The sequence below is a fragment of the Psammomys obesus genome, unplaced genomic scaffold, assembly GCF_907164565.1.
Source record: "Psammomys obesus unplaced genomic scaffold, mPsaObe1.curated_primary_1811, whole genome shotgun sequence".
Taxonomy (NCBI): Eukaryota; Metazoa; Chordata; class Mammalia; order Rodentia; family Muridae; genus Psammomys; species Psammomys obesus.
The window spans coordinates 5,167,408-5,186,176 of record NW_026591816.1 but is presented as its reverse complement, the minus strand read 5'-3'; positions in this window follow the sequence as shown (position 1 = coordinate 5,186,176).

Below are 18,769 nucleotides of genomic sequence, written 5' to 3'. Positions count from 1 at the left end.
ACACACTATCTCTCTTACACAGATACATAAACTTTCTCTCTCTCTCTTTCTCTCTCTCTCTCTCTCTCTCTCTCTCTCTCACACACACACACACACACACAGAGAGAGAGAGAGAAAGAGAGACAGAGAGTTGGGGGTTTTCCTAGATGATTGCAAACTATTTCTACTTGGCAACCAAAATTAAGCATCATAGCTCTATTTTTTGACAACTTGATATGCAAACACTTCACTTTTAATAAAAAAAAATATTTCATCCTTGACTCCTAAGTTTCATAATGCAAAATTTATTTAGTATATCTTGAAATGTACCAATCATCTTTTTTTTTAATTTTTTTTTATTAATTACACTTTATTCATTTTGTATCCCCCCCATAAGCCCCTTCCTCCTCTCCTGCCAATCCCACCCTCCCTCCCCTTTCTGCATGCATGCCACTCCCCAAGTCCACTGATAGGGGAGGGTCTCCTCTCCTTTCTGATCTTAGTCTATCAGTTCTCATCAAAATTGGCTGCATTGTCCTATACTGTGGCCTGGTAAGGCTGCTCCCCCCTCAGGGGGAGGTGATTAAAGAGCAGGCCAATCAGATTAGGTCAGAGGCAGTCCCTCTTCCATTCGCTATGTAACCCACTTGGACACTGAACTGCCATGGGCTACATCTGTGCAGGGGTTCTAGGTTATCTCCATGAATAGTCCTTGGTTGGAGTATGAGTCTCTGGGAAGTTCCCTGTGTTCAAATTATCTTGTTCTGTTGCTCTGCTTGTGGAGTTCCCGTCCCCTCCAGCTCTTACTATTTCCCACTTCTTACATAAAATTCCATTCACTCTGCCCATTAGTTGGCCATCAGGCTCAGCACCTGCTTTGACAGTCTATACTGCAGAGGCTTTCAGAGGCCCTCTGTGGCAGGTTCCAAGGTTGTTTCCTGTTTTCTTCTTCTGGCTTTCAGAGGCCCTCTGTAGCAGGTTCCGAGGTTGTTTCCTATTTTCTTTTTCTTCTGATGTCCATTCTCTTTGCCTTTCAGGATGGGGATTGAACATTTTAGTTAGGGTCCTCTCTTTTGCTTAGTTTGTTTAGATGTACAGATTTTAGTGGGTTTATTCTATGTTGTATGTTTATGTGAGTGAGTATATACCGTGCATGTCTTTTTGCTTCTGGGACAACTCACTCAGGATGATCCTTTCAAGGTCCCACCAATTACCTGCAAATTTCATGATTTCCTTATTTTTCTTTGCTGAGTAATACTCCATTGTATAGATGTACCACAGTTTCTGCATCCATTCTTCAGTTGAGGGGCATCTGGGTTGTTTCCAGCTTCTGGCTATTACAAATAAAGCTGCTACAAACATGGTTGAGCAAATGTCCTTTTTGTGTACTTGAGCCTCTTTTGGGTGTATGCCTAGGAGTGGTATGGCTGGATCTTGAGGAAGCGCTATTCCTAGTTGTCTGAGAAAGCGCCAAATTGATTTCCAGAGTAGTTGTACAAGTTTACATTCCCACCAGCAGTGGAGAAGGGTTCCTCTTTCTCCACAACCTCTCCAGCATGTGTTGTCCCTTGAGTTTTTCATCTTGGCCATTCTGATGGGTATAAGGTGAAATCTCAGGGTTGTTTTGATTTGCATTTCCCTAATGGCTAATGAGGTTCAGCATTTCTTTAAGTGCTTCTCTGCCATTTGATATTCCTCTAGAGAGAATTCTCTCTTTAGCTCTATTCCACATTTTTTAAGTGGATTACTTGGTTTATTGCTTTTCAGCTTGTTTAGTTCTTTATATATATTGGATATGAGTCCTCTGTCAGAAAAAGGGTTGGTGATGATTCTTTCCCAATCTGTAGGCAGTCGCTTTGTTTTGATGACGGTGTCCTTTGCTTTACAGAAGCTTTTCAATTTCATGAGGTCCCATTTATTGATTGTTGCTCTTAGAGCCTGTGCTGTTGGTGTTCTGTTCAGGAAGTTTTCTCCTGTACCAATGAGTTCTAGGGTATTTCCCACTTTTTTTCTAGCCGATTTAATGTGTCTGGTTTTATGTTGAGGTCTTTGCTCCACTTGGACTTCAGTTTTGTGCAGGGTGATAAGTATGGATCTATTTTCATTTTTCTACATGTAGACATCCAGTTGGACCAGCACCATTTGTTGAAGATGCTATCTTTTTTCCATTGTATGGTTTTGGCATCTTTGTCAAAAAGCAGGTGTCCGTAAGTGTATGGGTTTATTTCTGGGTCTTCTGTTCGATTCCATTGATCCACCATTCTGTTTCTATGCCAGTACCATGCAGTTTTTATAACTGTTGCTCTATAGTACAGCTTGAGATCAGGGATGGAGATACCTCCAGAAGATCTTTTATTGTAGAGGATTGTTTTAGCAATTCTCGGTTTCTTGTTATTCCATACAAAGTTGAGAATTTTTCTTTCCAGGTCTGTAAAGAATTGTGTTGGCAATTTGATGGGAATTGCATTAAATCTGTAGATTGCTTTTGGTAAGATGGCCATTTTTACTATGTTAATCCTGCCAAGCCATGAGCATGGGAGATCTTTCCATCTTCTCATATCTTCCTCTAATTCTTTCTTCAGAGACTTGAAATTTTTTTCATACAAGTCTTTGACTTGCTTGGTTAGGGTTACACCAAGGTACTTTATGTCATTTGTGGCTATTGTGAATGGTGTTGTTTCTCTAATTTCTTTCTTAGCCCTTTTCTTTTTTGTATACAGGAGTGCTACTGATTTTTTTTGAGTTAATTTTGTATCCGGCCACTTTACTGAAGGTGTTTATCAGCTGTAGAAGTTCCCTGGTAGAGTTTTTGGGGTCACTCATGTATACTATCATATCATCTGCAAATAGTGATAATTTGACTTCTTCCTTTCCCATCTGTATCCCCTTGATCTCCTTCAACTGTCTTATTGCTCTAGCAAGGACTTCCAGCACTATGTTGAAGAGATATGGAGAGAGTGGGCAGCCTTGTCTTGTTCCTGATTTCAGTGGGATTGCTTTAAGTTTCTCTCCGTTCAGTTTGATGTTGGCTATAGGCTTGCTGCATATCGCCTTTACTATGTTTAGATATGTGCCTTGTATCCCTGATCTCTCCAGTACTTTAAACATGAATGGATGTTGGATTTTGTCAAATGCTTTTTCAGCATCTAGGGAGATTATCATGTGGTTTTTTTTCTTTCAGTTTGTTAATATGGTGGATCACATTGATGGATTTCCGTATATTGAACCACCCCTGCATACCTGGGATGAAGCCTACTTGGTCATAGTGGATAATATCTTTGATGTGTTCTTGGATTCGGTTTGCAAGTATTTTGTTAAGTAATTTTGCATCAATGTTCATAAGGGAGATTGGCCTGAAATTCTCTTTCTTTGTTGAGTCTTTGTGAGGTTTAGGTACCAAGGTGACTGTGGCTTCATAGAATGAGTTTGGTAATGTTCCTTCTGTTTCTATTTTGTGGAATAGTTTGAAGAGAATTGTAGTTAGCTCTTCTTTGAAGGTCTGGTAGAATTCTGCGCTGAAGCCATCTGGTCCTGGGCTTTTTTTGGATGGGAGACTTTTGATGACTGCTTCTATTTCTTTGGGGGATATAGGACTATTTAGTTGATTTACCTGGTCCTGATTCAGCTTTGGTAAGTCAAATCGATCAAGAAAATTGTCCATTTCATTTAGATTTTCAAATTTTGTGGCATATAGACTTTTGAAGTAAGTCCTAATGAGTGTTTAGATTTCCTCAGTGTCTGTAGTTATGTCCCCCTTTTCATTTCTGATTTTGTTGATTTGGGTGGTGTCTCTCTGCCTTTTAGTTAGCTTGGCTAAGGGTTTGTCGATCCTGTTGATTTTCTCAAAGAACCAGCTCTTGGTTTCATTGATTCTTTGAATTGTTTTATTTGTTTCTAATTGATTGATTTCAGCCCTGAGTTTGATTATTTCCAGCCGTCTACTCCTTTTTGGTGTGTCTGCTTCTTCTTTTTCTAGGGTTTTTAAGTGGGCCATTAAGTTGCTTGAATGAGCTGTCTCAAATTTCTTCTTGAAGGCACTTATTGCTATGAACTTTCCTCTTAGCACTGCTTTCATTGTGTCCCACAAGTTTGGGTATGTTGTGTCTTCATTTTCATTGAGTTCTAGGAAGACTTTAATTTCTTTCTTTATTTCTTCCCTGATACAGCTGTCATTTAGTAACAAGTTGTTTAGTTTCCATTTGTGTGTAGGCTTTTTGCTATTTCTGTTGTTGTTGAAGTCCAGCTTTATTCCATGGTGATCAGACAGGATACAAGGGATTATTTCAGTCTTCTTGTATCTGTTGAGGCTTGCTTTGTGACCAACTATATGGTCTATTTTGGAGAAGGTTCCATGAGGTGCTGAGAAAAAGGTAAATTCTTTTGTGTTTGGGTGTAAAGTTCTGTAAATGTTTGTGAGGCCCATTTGATTCATGACCTCTGTCAGAGATATTGTTTCTTTGTTTAATTTCTGTTTTGTTGACCTGTCCTTTGTTGAGAGTGGGGTGTTGAAGTCTCCCACTATTAATGTGTGGGGATCTATAATGTGGTTTAAATTTTATCAATGTTTCTTTTACAATTGTGGGTACTCTTGTATTTGGGGCATAGATGTTCAGGATTGTGATGTCTTCCTGCTGGAATTTTCCCTTGATGAGTATGAAGTGTCCTTCCTCATCTCTTTTTATTAATTTTGGTTGAAAGTCTATTTTATCAGATATTAGAATGGCTACTCCTGCTTGTTTCTTGGGTCCATTTGCTTGGAAAGTCGTCTTCCAACTTTTTACCCTCAGGTAATGTCTATCTTTGTGCCTTAGGTGTGTTTCTTGTATGCAACAGATTGCTGGGTTTTGTTTACGTATCCATTCTGTTAATCTGTGTCTTTTTACTGGAGAGTTGAGTCCATTGATGTTGAGAGAGATTAATGACGAGTGGCTGTTAGATCCTTTGATTTTGATGTTGGCTGTATTCATAAGGTTGTGTGCTTGGTTGCTTTTTGTTTTGCTGTAGTAAGGTTAATTATTTCCTGTGTTTTCTTGACAGAAGCTAATTTTCTTGGGTTGTATTTTTCCTTCCAGTGTCTTCTGTAATGCTGGATTTGTGTGTAGGTATTGTTGAAATTTGTTTTTGTCATTGAATATCTTGTTTTCTCCATCTATGAGGACTGAAAGTTTTGCAGGGTATAGTAGCCTGGGTTGACATCTGTGTTCTCTTAGGGTCTGCATGATATCTGTCCAGACCCTTCTGGCTTTCATAATTTCTGTTGAAAAGTCAGGTGTGATTCTAATGGGTTTGCTGTTATATGTTACTTGGCCTTTTTCCCTTGCAGCTTTTAGTATTTTTTCTTTGTTCTGCATACTTACTGTTTTGATGATTATGTGGCGAGAGGATTTTCTTTTCTGGCCAAATTTGTTGGGTGTTCTGTAGGCCTCATGTATCCTTATTGGCTTCTCCTTTAACTTGGGGAAATTTTCTTCAATGATTTTGTTGAAAATATTTTCTGGGCCTTGGAGAAGGGAGTCTTCTTTTTCCTCTATTCCTATTATTCTTAGGTTTTGTCTTTTCATATTGTCTTAGATTTCTTGGACGGTCTTTGTCAGGAATTTTTTGGATTTAACCTTTTCTTTGACAGATACGTCGATTTCTTCCATTGTATCTTCTACACCTGAGATTCTTTCTTCCATTTCTTTTATTCTGTTAGTTATGCTTACCTCTGTAGTTCCTGTTTTCTTCCCTAAATTCTTCCTCTCCATTATTTCCTCCATTATACCAATCATCTTTAATAGTACCATTATTGTTCCAAAGTTCAAAGTCTTTTCTTAGACTTAATCATCTCTTAATCGGAAATACCCATAAAATTTTAAAGGTTATATACTTCCAATATGCACTGATACCAAATAGTCATTTTTATTCAAAAAGGGAAAAATAGGAGGATGACAAGGAAACACACAAACAACCCCCAGCAAAGCAATCAATCAAACAAACAAAAAACCCATATTTCTTCTCCGTATCTGAATATGGGACTCATGGACTCAACAGAGTCCTGCTTCTCCATCTTTATGACCTAGAACACACATAGGTCATATTGTTGGCCAGCTTGACCTCAAACTTGCCTTTTCTCAAGTGTACACTCCAGGTTTCCATGGTCTGGCCTCCCCAACATCCAACAGTCTCTCCTACAACTTTGCTTTGCTTTCCCAACATCATGCAGCACATTCTCAAGGCTTCATTAGGGTCTCTAACCCTGTCACAAATTGCCTAGCATTAGTAGATTTTTAGAATCTTAGAGGAAGCCTTAGGGATCACCTCACAAAACTAATTTGAAAACTAACTTGAATGTATTGGGAGTCAAATAAGACAAAGAATAACTAAGTCTAGTAATTCAGCAGCAGTTAAAATTTTTACATTATAAGTTGGACAGCCAGGAAGGACTTTAATGCTGAATAAAAGTCCATCTGTCGTTTGTGTTGTGATGTTTATTATAGCATCCCCTATTGCTGTGCTTTGTAAACTAAATTGAAATGAATTGAGCAAAACAACCATATTAGTAATTCATCTCCTCAGTATTTGTAAAAGAAAGCATTTACTGCTTGCTTCCCATTTATAAAGTAATATATATTCATCATAGAAAATGCAGGTATTATAAGAGCATATAGACATATTACTGTAAATCCACCATTACCACCAGACAACATAGTATCTGTTTTAAAATGCACCAGACATAGTTTGTTTTATTTTGTTAATACAAATATGACTATAATATGCCACAAATATATAAAGAATGAAACCTAGACTCCAGACTCTATTTGAAGCTCCAATAAACTTGTCTCCTCCCTCATCATTTACTGTATAAAGACTTGCAGGAGCTCCTCAGCTTTCATAAGCATGACCACATAATTGCCTGTAAATATCCTATAGATTTACTGACCTAATGTTAGACAGTGTTTTAAAGGCTATATCAGTTAATTATTGTGACAGGGATTTTAGAATAATGCCAATTTTTTTTTCTAAAACTTGAAATGACCTGCTCTCTACCACATGCTCACACTAGTTATATTACTTATTCATTTTTAATAAAAGTAATAGTTCTAGATTTCCAGCAGTCTTATGTAAAAAAAAAAAAAACATATTGTGTGCAGCTATTTTAACAGAGCATTCTGGTCCCTGGTAAATTATGACAATGAACCCTGCTGAGAGTGTTTCCATGACCTGTGTAGCCCTGAGTTAAACATTAGGTTCTGCATTTAATTAATAGTTACATGTCTATTTCTTCAAGTATTTATTTTGGTTTAGAATGCAGAAATCTATTATTTTAAAATGTAATCCTCAGAGGTGTGATAATTTAATATAAACTAAGACTTAAGAAAAAAAAAAAAAGCTGATCACAATTCTGTTTAGTCCCTTGAGTCAAACTCAGTCCTTTTCTCATGTGTAATGCTGTCCTCATTATTGCTTTTTTTTCTACCAGATGGCTTGCTAATTTAAAATCCCTCAAGTGATAGGTGTTTTATTATAGACAACACACTTGGCTAGAAAAAGTAAGATCACGGCTTTTTACACTTTCATGATGAAGTTAATGAATTCTTATCAACTTTATGAAACTTGCCTCACTTACTCATCAGATTTACAAAATTGTACTCGAGGAAGACCAATAAGGACTTCAAGCTTCAGGCATATTTGTTGAAAGTCTTTGCCCCAAAAAATTATAGCACTGAGACTGAAGGCACAATGCTCCTCTCCATTCTATGACTCCCTAGTCAAATCAAATGTATTACGGGTCCATTGCCAGAGATTGCTGTTTTTTGGTGTTTGAGCCTTTCATGTCTCCAAATCATAGATCATTGCCTTACAAGGGCAAAAATATGTCCAGATCTCTTTACTGTCATCTATTAATAATATTAAGTAATAACTTCCTTGCCCTATCATTCAAGCTCATTTCAGTCATCTGTGTCACATTCTTACCCGTATTGTTCCACGTAAACTTTATATTTACGCAAATATGAGTCAGTTCCCAGTAACTTTATTTTATTTCAGATGTTTGTAGTATTTTAATTCGTGGTTTTAGGGGGTTCAGGTTGTGGTTGCTTGGTGTCACTCATGTCAAGGCAGTGGGGATGTACAGTTAACTGAAGTTAATGGTAGACGTGAGACAAAGAGTTAGAAGCATTCATGGCCAACACCATCTCATGGGTCCACACAGAGTGACCTACTTCTTTTGACAAGAATTCCCAAAGAGTGGCACCAGATGTAGACCAAGTCCCCATCCTACAATTGTTTGGGGGGATACTTCGTATCCAAGCCACGGCATTCTATATACTTATACTTGTTAGTAGCCAAAGCTTTGCCAAACACCATTTACTATTCAAGTTTATTCAACTCTTATTCTAAGCTATCTATGGCTTTTTTGAATTCTCACAAGATTTTCTGTAATAGTTCTAATCAGCAACAAGAACATTAATATATATATATATATATATATATATATATATATATATATAAAAATTATATTGTGTTATGAAAAACACTGTTTATGATTATGATACAGAATAGTTGTCTGGTTACCTAATATTGGCTGGACATGTTATGGTCTCCCACTTAGTGAAAGGATGTTCTGTCAGTGATCCACACATAGAATCCAATAAAAATAGATACTAAAACTGGGCAATCACAGGAATGTTGTCAAATCTGTCTTTTAAACAAAGAATTTCAAGGGATTGTTCTCAAAGAATTCTCAATAGATTGTTGAGAATACTGGAGGTCATTTACAACAATGACACATGATACTAGCTTGAGGGACAGAGCGAGCAGAAAAATGGGAGTGCAAATCATATCAATAGCATGATTTAGAAACAAAATCCACAAGACTGGCTGTTGCAGTGTCTACTAGAAAGCCAGAAATTAACCAAGATTACTTCATGACTAACCTGGGAGAATGAATGCTGCCTTTTCCAGATACACATATAAAATTCTTAAATTTTGAATTATTTGGGTTGTGTAAGAAACTTAGTTTCTTGTGTCAATAGATCAAGTAATGAATTCCCTGTGATCTGTGGTCCTGGAAAGAAATCTGAGCTGAGAGCCCATCTCAAAACTGACCTTTGAAACAAAATGAATAAATTGACTCTAACTGTAAGTTAGAAGTTTACTTAGAAATGATGCTACTCTCTTTCTAACTCTCCTAAGTGCATAGTCTATAGACAACTTGGGCAAGAGGCACTTCGTGATTGATGTTAATCAGCAAACTCTCTTCTAAGCTGAAACCTCGTGGCAGGGATGAAGGGCAGCTATCCTCAGAGCCCACATTGGAGTCCACATAGCTTCAGCAGAGGACTTGTTTACACGAATTCAAATAGTTCTTCCTAGAGTCTTTAACTGTTAGAGGATTATTTTTATTTAAACAGTATCAAGTTTTTCCGGCAAGAATAGATAGAAGATAGGACTTTAACAGAAAAAGTAATCCGTACTGTCAAGCCCAGGGCACCACCTCTTTAGCCTCCGTGACTCCTGCTAAAGAGGCTCACAGGTTCTCACTCTTCTCTTCTGACTCCTTTCCCTCTTCCTCGTTTTTCTTCTCTCCCTCTCTCTGTCTCTGTGTGTCTGTTTCTCTCTTATTAATCTGTCTCGAGTCTTCCTTCCTTTATCCATTTCTTTCTTCTCTTTGTTTCTATTTAAAATAATTAAATTTTAAGTTCATCCAGAGGAAATTGCTTTTATGGTTTGTGTTCACTAGAGAGTCTATAAATGTATTAATACCGCTAGCTTTATTTTTTCTAAGTAATTAAATTATTTCATGTTCTTCAGATCGCTCACTTATTTACTGGCATCCATTTTGAAAGGCAGGCCAGACTGGCTTGAGAATTTCCATGTACTCCATAGTCTTTTATTTCATTTTTGTCTGGCTTGTTGCTGCCATGTCGTAAAGGATTAAGGCCCTCATTCTCTATCAGTACTATAAAAAAAACGTGTGATGGACCGTGGCTGTATTCAGAACTACAGTCCGATAAACTGTGTTAGTTGATGACACTTGCTGGAAGAGTGAAAGTGCATGTTTTAGGTGCACCATCATTTAAAAACTTTTCAGTTAAGGTTGAAAAAAAGATGTGTGTACTGTAAATCGCAAGGCTGGGTGAAGATATAAAATAGATTAGAAAAGAGTGTGTCTCATATATTTATTATTTATATTCCTAAGCTTACTGTCACCCACACTCATTAATTAATGGCTGTCAAAATAACTCGAGGACAAGGGAGTGGGACTCATCTTGACTTTGGCATCGTAGGGCAGATGAGAGTCCTCCTAAAGCTTGCATCAAACAAGCAGTGCAGCATTGCTGAATGCTGTAATGCTGACCCAGTCACTCCTGATTCTTCTGAAATGTGTACTGCTTGAAGCAGACACTGCACATCTCATTGTCCCGAGCCCATTTTGCCAGCCTTTGAGGAACCAGAACAACCTAACTCAAAATTCCTGGTGTAACTGGAGAAGAGTAACTTTCTGTTATTTTTCTCCCCATGGGTTACCTTGTATCTCCCATTTTTGTGCTTCCCCTCTCTTTGGAGGACATCAGTTTGCATCTTGCCAGAAACATAGGTAGACATGGCCAGTCCTGCTCTGTTTTGGATTCCCCACCTCATCTACCTAAGCCTTCCAATCCTATCACAAACCTTCATGCATGAAATGCTGATGAGACCCGGCACAAGGAATGTGGAGAAGTTGGTTCCTCCCTGTTTAAAACCAAAATGAGTGTTACTTCTTACTTCCTTAGAAGGATACACTGCTGTGTAGCTCACCCTAGGAAGCTGCTCTTTTCACTTTCACAAGACAAATATGGTATAGCTTTCTACTAATAACTGTCTTGTCCAATAGGGTATCCTAGTTTTAACAGCAGCTCCTAATTAAATCAAGTCTTTAAATAATTTCAGTTTATATTATATACTTCATGAAAATTTATTGACAATGTCCAACTAAACCCATTCAAGTCCCTTTCTAAGACAATACAAATAAAACCTGGATAATAGACCAACACTCCACAAAAGTTTTTCTTCATAGTGACATGATTCAGTTCAAATGTAGGCAGTTACATTCCTACACTAAAAAGTAAAATCAAGTTAGATGGTGATATATGCTGGAAAGATCCAGAGCTCTCAGTGCCTAGGCAGAAGAATGGCAAATTCAAAGATAGTTTGGGATACACAGGGAGTTTAAGGCCTGCATAGTGAAACTGCATTTCAATAATAAAGGTCTGTAGATTCAGTACTCACATATGTGAGTTCTAGCTCCAGAAACACACACACCAGAATACATTCCCATATACACATACAATTATGTTTGGAACCAAAAATAATGAATTTTCTAGGAAATGTATCCCTGTTTTGCTTCATGGAATTAACTTGAACTGTTGGAAGACAGATTTTATTTTCAACAAAAAAAATGATATTTTTATTTCTTTCTTGATAGCCATCCATTCATCTATAAGACTATTGAGGATCATTCCAAGGTGCAAGTATGGAGATCAAAAGAGGACTTGCTGGTGTAGATCCCCTTCAATTACCACATAGGTCTTGACAACCGAGTTCATGTCATCAGTCTTAACACCAAGCACCCTCACATACTAAATCATCTTTCTCCCTTGCTCTTCTCTCTCTATCTCTCTCTTACACACACACACACACACACACACACACACACACACACACCCCTAACCTATCTTTTATTTTTGAAATGAGGCTATGTTTATTTTCAAGTTTGTAGTTGCCTTGATGAATACAAAAAGTACAGAAGATTTGAAAACCACAGAAAACTGTAAAGTGATTATCTATGAGTGGCAAAGAATTCCTTTCACACCAATAGAGAAGATTGCATTTGAAAAAAAATGTCTGGTATCTCACATCGGGCATTTGGCTTGCTAATTCTCAATGTTCTTCCACTTTTGTCCAAGTCTAGGTCATAGAGTGAGGAGATCCTAAAAAAGGATCATTAATCTGCAGTATTTGCTCTCAAACTGTGAGGTGTGTGTGTGTGGGGGGGGGGGGGTAGTGCTCAGCCCTGAATGGGTGGCTCTTCTAACAGCTTTCAGTAAGACTTGAGGTGGGACGGTATCTGCAATCCCAAGACCACAGGCAGAGGACACATAGAAGGTTCTCTGTTTCAGCACCTGTTTGTGAACCTCACATGCTTTGTATTCCGAGACTCTGTCCTTTGACGTCTGAACATTTCCTTGCAGGCTTTAAGGAGGGGTATGCAGCTCATTGCTGTGACTGCATTGAACAGTAAACAGTGTTTCTATAGCCATTATTCAACTCCACAAATGCTGCAATTTACTTTCTGCCAGCACAAACCACTAGCACTTTGTCCTCTGTTGGCCCATGAGATTTCTGAATGCATCAAGAGATCTCCCTGACCCTTCCATGTTTTCAAGAAGGTTTTTAACCAAACATTTCTGAGTAACCAGGCATTGTGTGATTAAGTTAGGTCAATCCACTTGGAAACATCATGTAGAATTATTTTTTTTCCAAATTTCATTTTGTGGAATTGGGGGCTGCCAGCATATTTCCTTTTTAAGATACCACCATACACAGAGGAAAGCCCTCTTACCTAGACAGCTGTTGAAGGGACACTAAAGAGAGCAAAGCCAAACCTGTTACACAAGACAAAAACCTGTATTTACAAAACTTCACGTTGGACTGTTTTCTGCCCAAGGTGTACACTCTGCTGCCACAGAAAGTTTTCTTAAATTTCAATACAATTCACAAATCTTCCATACTCATTGTGGTGACATTTATTGGTGAAGTCTCTTGACTTGCTAGCCTGGAGAAAGACCCTTTGGTTGTCCAGCTCATTATTCACAGCCTTTTCATGTGAAGAGATGCACCATCAATAACTCATCTTATTTACTGAGTAAAAGCAGGACCTTTTCATTCCTTCCACTGCACTTGTTGGAGCATCTTGCTCCAATTTACATGCTGGCATTATTAGTTTTATTTTTGTGAGCAAGAAGTTTCTCTGCTAAATAAATGAATTCTCTTTCCTCTCAAAACTAGAATTTATTGTCATTTGTTCTGGGACTGTAGTGATTGTTGAAAACACTAACACCTTTATTAAATGTCTGAGAACCTGATGTATTTACAAGTTGTTTGTCATGGATTTGAATTAACAAGCCATGTGAAAACACATTGATAAATACATGCCATTCCAAAGGAGATTTCTGTCCCCTGCTGTATTGTAGTGAAATGATGCAAAGATTCAATTTAAAAAAAATTTAAAGTATAGTTTATTTTAAATTACCGCAGAGTAATTACACATATTTATGTTGTACAGTATAACAATTCAATACAATGTTCATTAAGTAATCAGATTTGAGTTAGTGGCATCTGTCTCAGACATAAATTATTTCCATGTGTTAGGTATACTGAGATACTCTAAGTATTTAGAAATATTTAATTCATGTCAATGAGGCGTTCCACTACAGGCCATCAGAAGTCTCTTCTCCTATGAAACATTAGCACCTTCCCTTTGTGTCTCTCAGCCCACACTCTCTCACTCTGATCACAGCTGCCTGGTTCTCGGGTTCTTAGCAATTGACTCTATCTTCTGCATATGAAAACATCTGGCTAGTTGTCCTTCAAAGCCTGAGGTTTTATTTAACATAATGACATCCAATTCTATCCAGGATACTACCAGTGACAGAATTATGTCCTGTTTGTTAATTGATGTTAGCCTTTGACAATTGTATACCCATCAACAATGCACACAGACTATTCACTTCCCATCCCCTACTATTTCGCCTCCCCAGCCCTTACTACTGTCCTGTTTCCTTCAGGTCCCTGTCCCAAATAAAAAATTTCCAGGGGCTTAGTCTTAGAAATTTCATCTATCTGGACTTAGAAAACTGACACAGTGAACCTCATATCTGTGTTCTTAAAACAGAAATAATGATTAAATATAAATTAAAAAATTAAGCCAAAGATTCTAAAGCATACAGAACTTCAGAAAAATGCTGTCAACTTAGATTACCCAAGTTTTATAATATTGAACATAATAGCAGAGCAGTGGAAGAAAAGGAGGATCAGGGGAGGAGGCAAAGCAGCAAAATCATGAGATCGAACAGTTCCTTCTTTAGTTTTCCTTCAGATCTCTGCCCAGAAAATCCTCTCTCTCCTATGTGTTCCTTATGTAAAATTATATATAAATGCCTGTGGGCCCTGTAGTATTCATGAATATAAGAGATAAAGACAGAAATATTGTAAAGAAAATGCAGAGAGTTCTATGCACTACTTAAGAAGTCTACAGCAGGCTGATGCCAGCAATTATTTCTTGTTTGTACTGTTGTACACAAGATGGAATGTACAAAAAGCCCTCTTGGAAAGGCACAAAAATGCTACTTGAAAAGGCACAGCACGTGGATCCCAATATTGGTTCCTCTGTTATCTGTGATTTTAGTTCTGACGTTTATAGATCTAGAGGGTAAAGTGATAAAAGAATATCAGGTTCTGGGATTTTATAATTGGTCTCAAGAGGATGCTTGAATGTATTAAAGAGAGCAAACTCTTCCCTTGTCATAAACTTAGAGTTTGAGAAAATCTTATCTGATGCCGTGCTGACTTTGTTCCTTGCAGGTGAGGAGGCATTTCCTTCTGAATGTGGGTGGGTTTCTGTGCAGGGGTGCCTGGGATGCACAGGAAAGGTCTGAGCAAAAAAACTGGACCAATTTACAGGAATTACTAAGACAGATAAATAGGTTACTTCCTCCCTCTAACCTTTCTGCCTCAGATTCCAGCTTTTCTATATTTACATCGTGGAGAATGTATATAAGAAAATCAACCTGGACGATGCCTTCCCATGGTGCTCAGCATGCTTGTTTAGGAAACTGCAGTTGTGGCTTCATCCTCTTGCAATACCTCAGACCCCAGAACCATACAGGCAGCATCTGTTTCACTCCCTCACACTTGGTTGTTGATATGAAGCAAAACAAGCAGTTCTCTCTCTCTTCACACAACATAAGGTGAGCTATTGCTGCTCCGATGCTCAATGATGCCATTGTAAACAGTGCTGTGTACGAACGGGAGTTAAAAATAATTGCATCCCACTTGAAGGGTATTTTTTTTGTAAACTATGATACAGAAAAAAAACAAATAACTACTGATCACTTTTAATTCTCCCCTGGTGGAGAATAAAATACGTGGGATCTTCAAAGTTTGCCTTCATGCTATAAACTTACTTCTGCAGTGTGGATGTCTTCAGCTTCACCCTTTAAAAACACTACATTATTTATAATCTTTGACATGAATACAAGTTGGAATGTCATCCACATATGTCTCTCTAGCTCCCAAAGAGTATCTTGCTTTAAGAATTAGGATTTTAATAGTTAAACTTGGATGATATTTCCATCAACTTCATTAACAGTTGCTCTACAGAGATAAAACAATAAAATAATAAATGTAGTGTTATTTGTGTTGACTTCCATTCAAAGGTGTAATAAAATTAGTATCAATAATCTTCATAATGTAAGCTAAGGACTGAGAAGGCTAGCAAAAGGTGTTTGTTTTTATTTTTAAGTTTTTTTTCTCTACAATTTATTCATTATGTCCCGATTGAATCCCCCTCCCTCAACTCCCACGGTCCTGCCCTCCTTCCCTCTTTCCCTCATTCCATTCCCATAGTCCACTGAAAGGGGTAATTCTCCAGTATTGCCATCTGCTCATAGCTTGTTAAGTCACATCAGGACTGCTTGAATCTTCTTCCTCTGTGGCCTGACAAGGCTGCATCACCAGGGACAAGTGATCAAAGACCAGGCAACTGAGTTCCTGACAGAGGCAACCCCTGATCCCCTCACTCAGTGATCCACATGGAGACTGAGCTGCCAATTGACCACATCTGAGCAGGGGGCCTAGTCCTCTCCAAGTATGGTCATCCATTGGTGCATCAGTCTCTGCAGAAAAGATGTTTTTACCATATAGGCTGGCAAGAAAGAACATCCTTGCCAGGTGGGCTGTATTTGATTATAGCACTACCTCCTTCCTCCTGGTTCAATGAGGGTTCTCACATCTCATCATCGCCTCTGCAGGAACAATTCCATAGGACTCTGATTAGGTAGTTCATGAATCCAACCAGTCAGCACACTGCCTTGTGTATAGAGCATGCAATCACCCTTATCTACTGCTCAAAGTAGCTCAGTTCCATAGAGAGAAAGGTCAATATATCATTGACTGCTTGGAGTCTCCTTGCACTGTATCATGTCTTCTCTATTGTAGACTTTAATCTTAATTTGTCATTTTTCTAAAATCTTAGAAGTTCCTATTACTTCTTTCTTTGAGCTAAGCTGAGTTTCAGTTTCTAAGGATATAGAGAAACACGATGACATGGTTGTACAGAGGCTAATGTTTGATTCTTTAACCAGGAGTACTGAAAACTAGCTCAGCAGTGGGTCTCTAGCAACTCATGGGCACACACGCTGAAATCCTTTCTGCATTCATTAACAAAGCCACGTGACGCTCACTGCTCTGTTGCCTGCAAAGAATGCCTTGTTATGGGCTCACAAAGAAGCCAGCTGTGACAAACGTGTTTACAATTCCTCCTCCTTGACCCAGCACTGGAGAAAGGGCAGCTTTCAACTTCCTTTTAACACATTCTCCTTTGACTGATTACCAACAGTGGTTTGTCCAGTTGTTCTTGTAATAAAGTCTGTCTCCCAATTGCCTAATTCATCCTGCTATGGAAGTAGACTATTTTTAATATGGAATAAGTTACCTGATTACATATCTGAAAGGATATCTACATGCAAAATTGCTTCAAAGAAATACAATTTCATTGCCTTTATTGGTGTTGATAATAATGGTATCGATTTTTTATCCCCTCTATACTTTATATTATTTCCTGCAGGTTACATACAAAACAGAAAATAAAAATATTACCTGCATAAACTCCTGAGGCTCAGGACAATCTAGAAATTTTAATTCCTTGAGTATTTTATAAATTCCAAAAGCATACTTGTTCCACTTAAAAAACAGCAGACTGACTGGAGAATTTAAGATCACTTGTTGCTCTTACATTAGACATAGGGTTGGTTCCCAGCACCCACATGGCTGCCAAAAACCACCCATAACTTCAGGTTCATGGGATCTGATACTCTCTTGTGCCCTCCATGGGCTCACACAAGTTATATACATGTATGCAGGTAAATATGCATATAGAAAATAAAATAAATAATATTTTAAATTGAATAGAAGAGAAATATTTAAACACACACATCTACGAGTACTTGTCTATGTCCTCATCCACTTATATACATTCTCTTCAACTCCCAATATAGTTTTTTTTCAGCACTATAATTCTGGACTCACTGAAAAAGTGTTACATATTATAAGACAATTACACAAAGGAAGTTTTCCTGTAAACAAAGACTCTCCTATAGAATCTTCGTTAAAACACATGGGCACAAAGAAAAAACTCTTTTTAGTGAAACCCTCTCATTGCATATATCCATTCTTTACTGGCTTTGTAACTTTAAGAAATAGTCTGGGCACTGAACTGCCATGGGCTACATCTGTGCAGGGGTTCTAGGTTATCTCCACGAATAGTCCTTGGTTGGAGTATGAGTCTCTGGGAAGTTCCCCGTGTTCAAATTTTCTTGTTCTGTTGCTCTCCTTGTGGTGTTCCTGTCCTCTCCAGCTCTTACTATTTCCCACTTCTTACATAAAATTCCATTCACTCTGCCCGACAGTTGGCCATCAGGCTCAGCATCTGCTTTGATAGTCTGCAGGGCAGAGGCTTTCAGAGGCCCTCTGTGGTAGGTTCCTAGTTTGTTTCCTGTTTTCTTCTTCTGGCTTTCAGAGGCCCTCTGTAGCAGGTTTCTAGGTTGTTTCCTGTTTTCTTCTTCTTCTGATGCCCATCCTCTTTGCCTTTCAGGTGAGTTACCTAGCAATGGGAAGAGGGAGTGCCTCTGACATAATCTGATTGGCCTGCTCTTTGATCACCTCCCCCTGAGGGGGGAGCAGCCCTACCAGGCCACAGAAGAGGACAATGCAGCCACTTTTGAGGAGAACTGATAGACTAAGATCAGAAAGGAGAGGAGAACCTCCCCTATCAGTGGACTTGGGGAGGGGCATGCATGCAGAAACGGGAGGGAGGGTGGGATTGGGAGGGGAGGAGGGAGGGGCTTATGGGGGGATACAAAATGAATAAAATGTAATTAATAAAAAATTAAAAAAAAAAGAAATAGTCTGGGAACCAGCGGTAATGGAACCAGTTTTGTTGTTTTGTTTTGCATTGGCTTTTTGTTTGTTTGTTTTTAGAAAGTGTCTATATCAGTGGTTCTCAATCTTCCTAATTCTGTGACCCTTTAATATGGTTTCTCATTTTGTGGTGACTCCTAACCAAACAATTTATTGTTACTTCGTAATGGTAATTTTGCTATCATTATGAATGGTAATGTACATATCTGATATGCAGGCTATTGGACCAAAGGGATCACAACAGGTTGAGGAACACTGGTGTGTATGAATAGTGTTTGGTCGCAGGAGGTTCTTAGGCCTAGAAACAAACTCACGCTGAACTATGGAAAGATTTGGGGAGTTTCATAAAAGCCAACATTCCTCAGAAAGTTGTGAAACAGGTTTCTATCCCCCCATTTTTTCTCTCCCATGACAGAACTGGCACATTGTTTGCTCTCCATTGCCATATACCTGTGGTTGCCTCTGAACATCCATGCTGGCCTCCAGAATCCCACAGTTCCTATTCACAAGCAACCATCATGCATTCGAAGCTCTCACACTAGCACATTGGCCCCTTCCACTTCTCCAG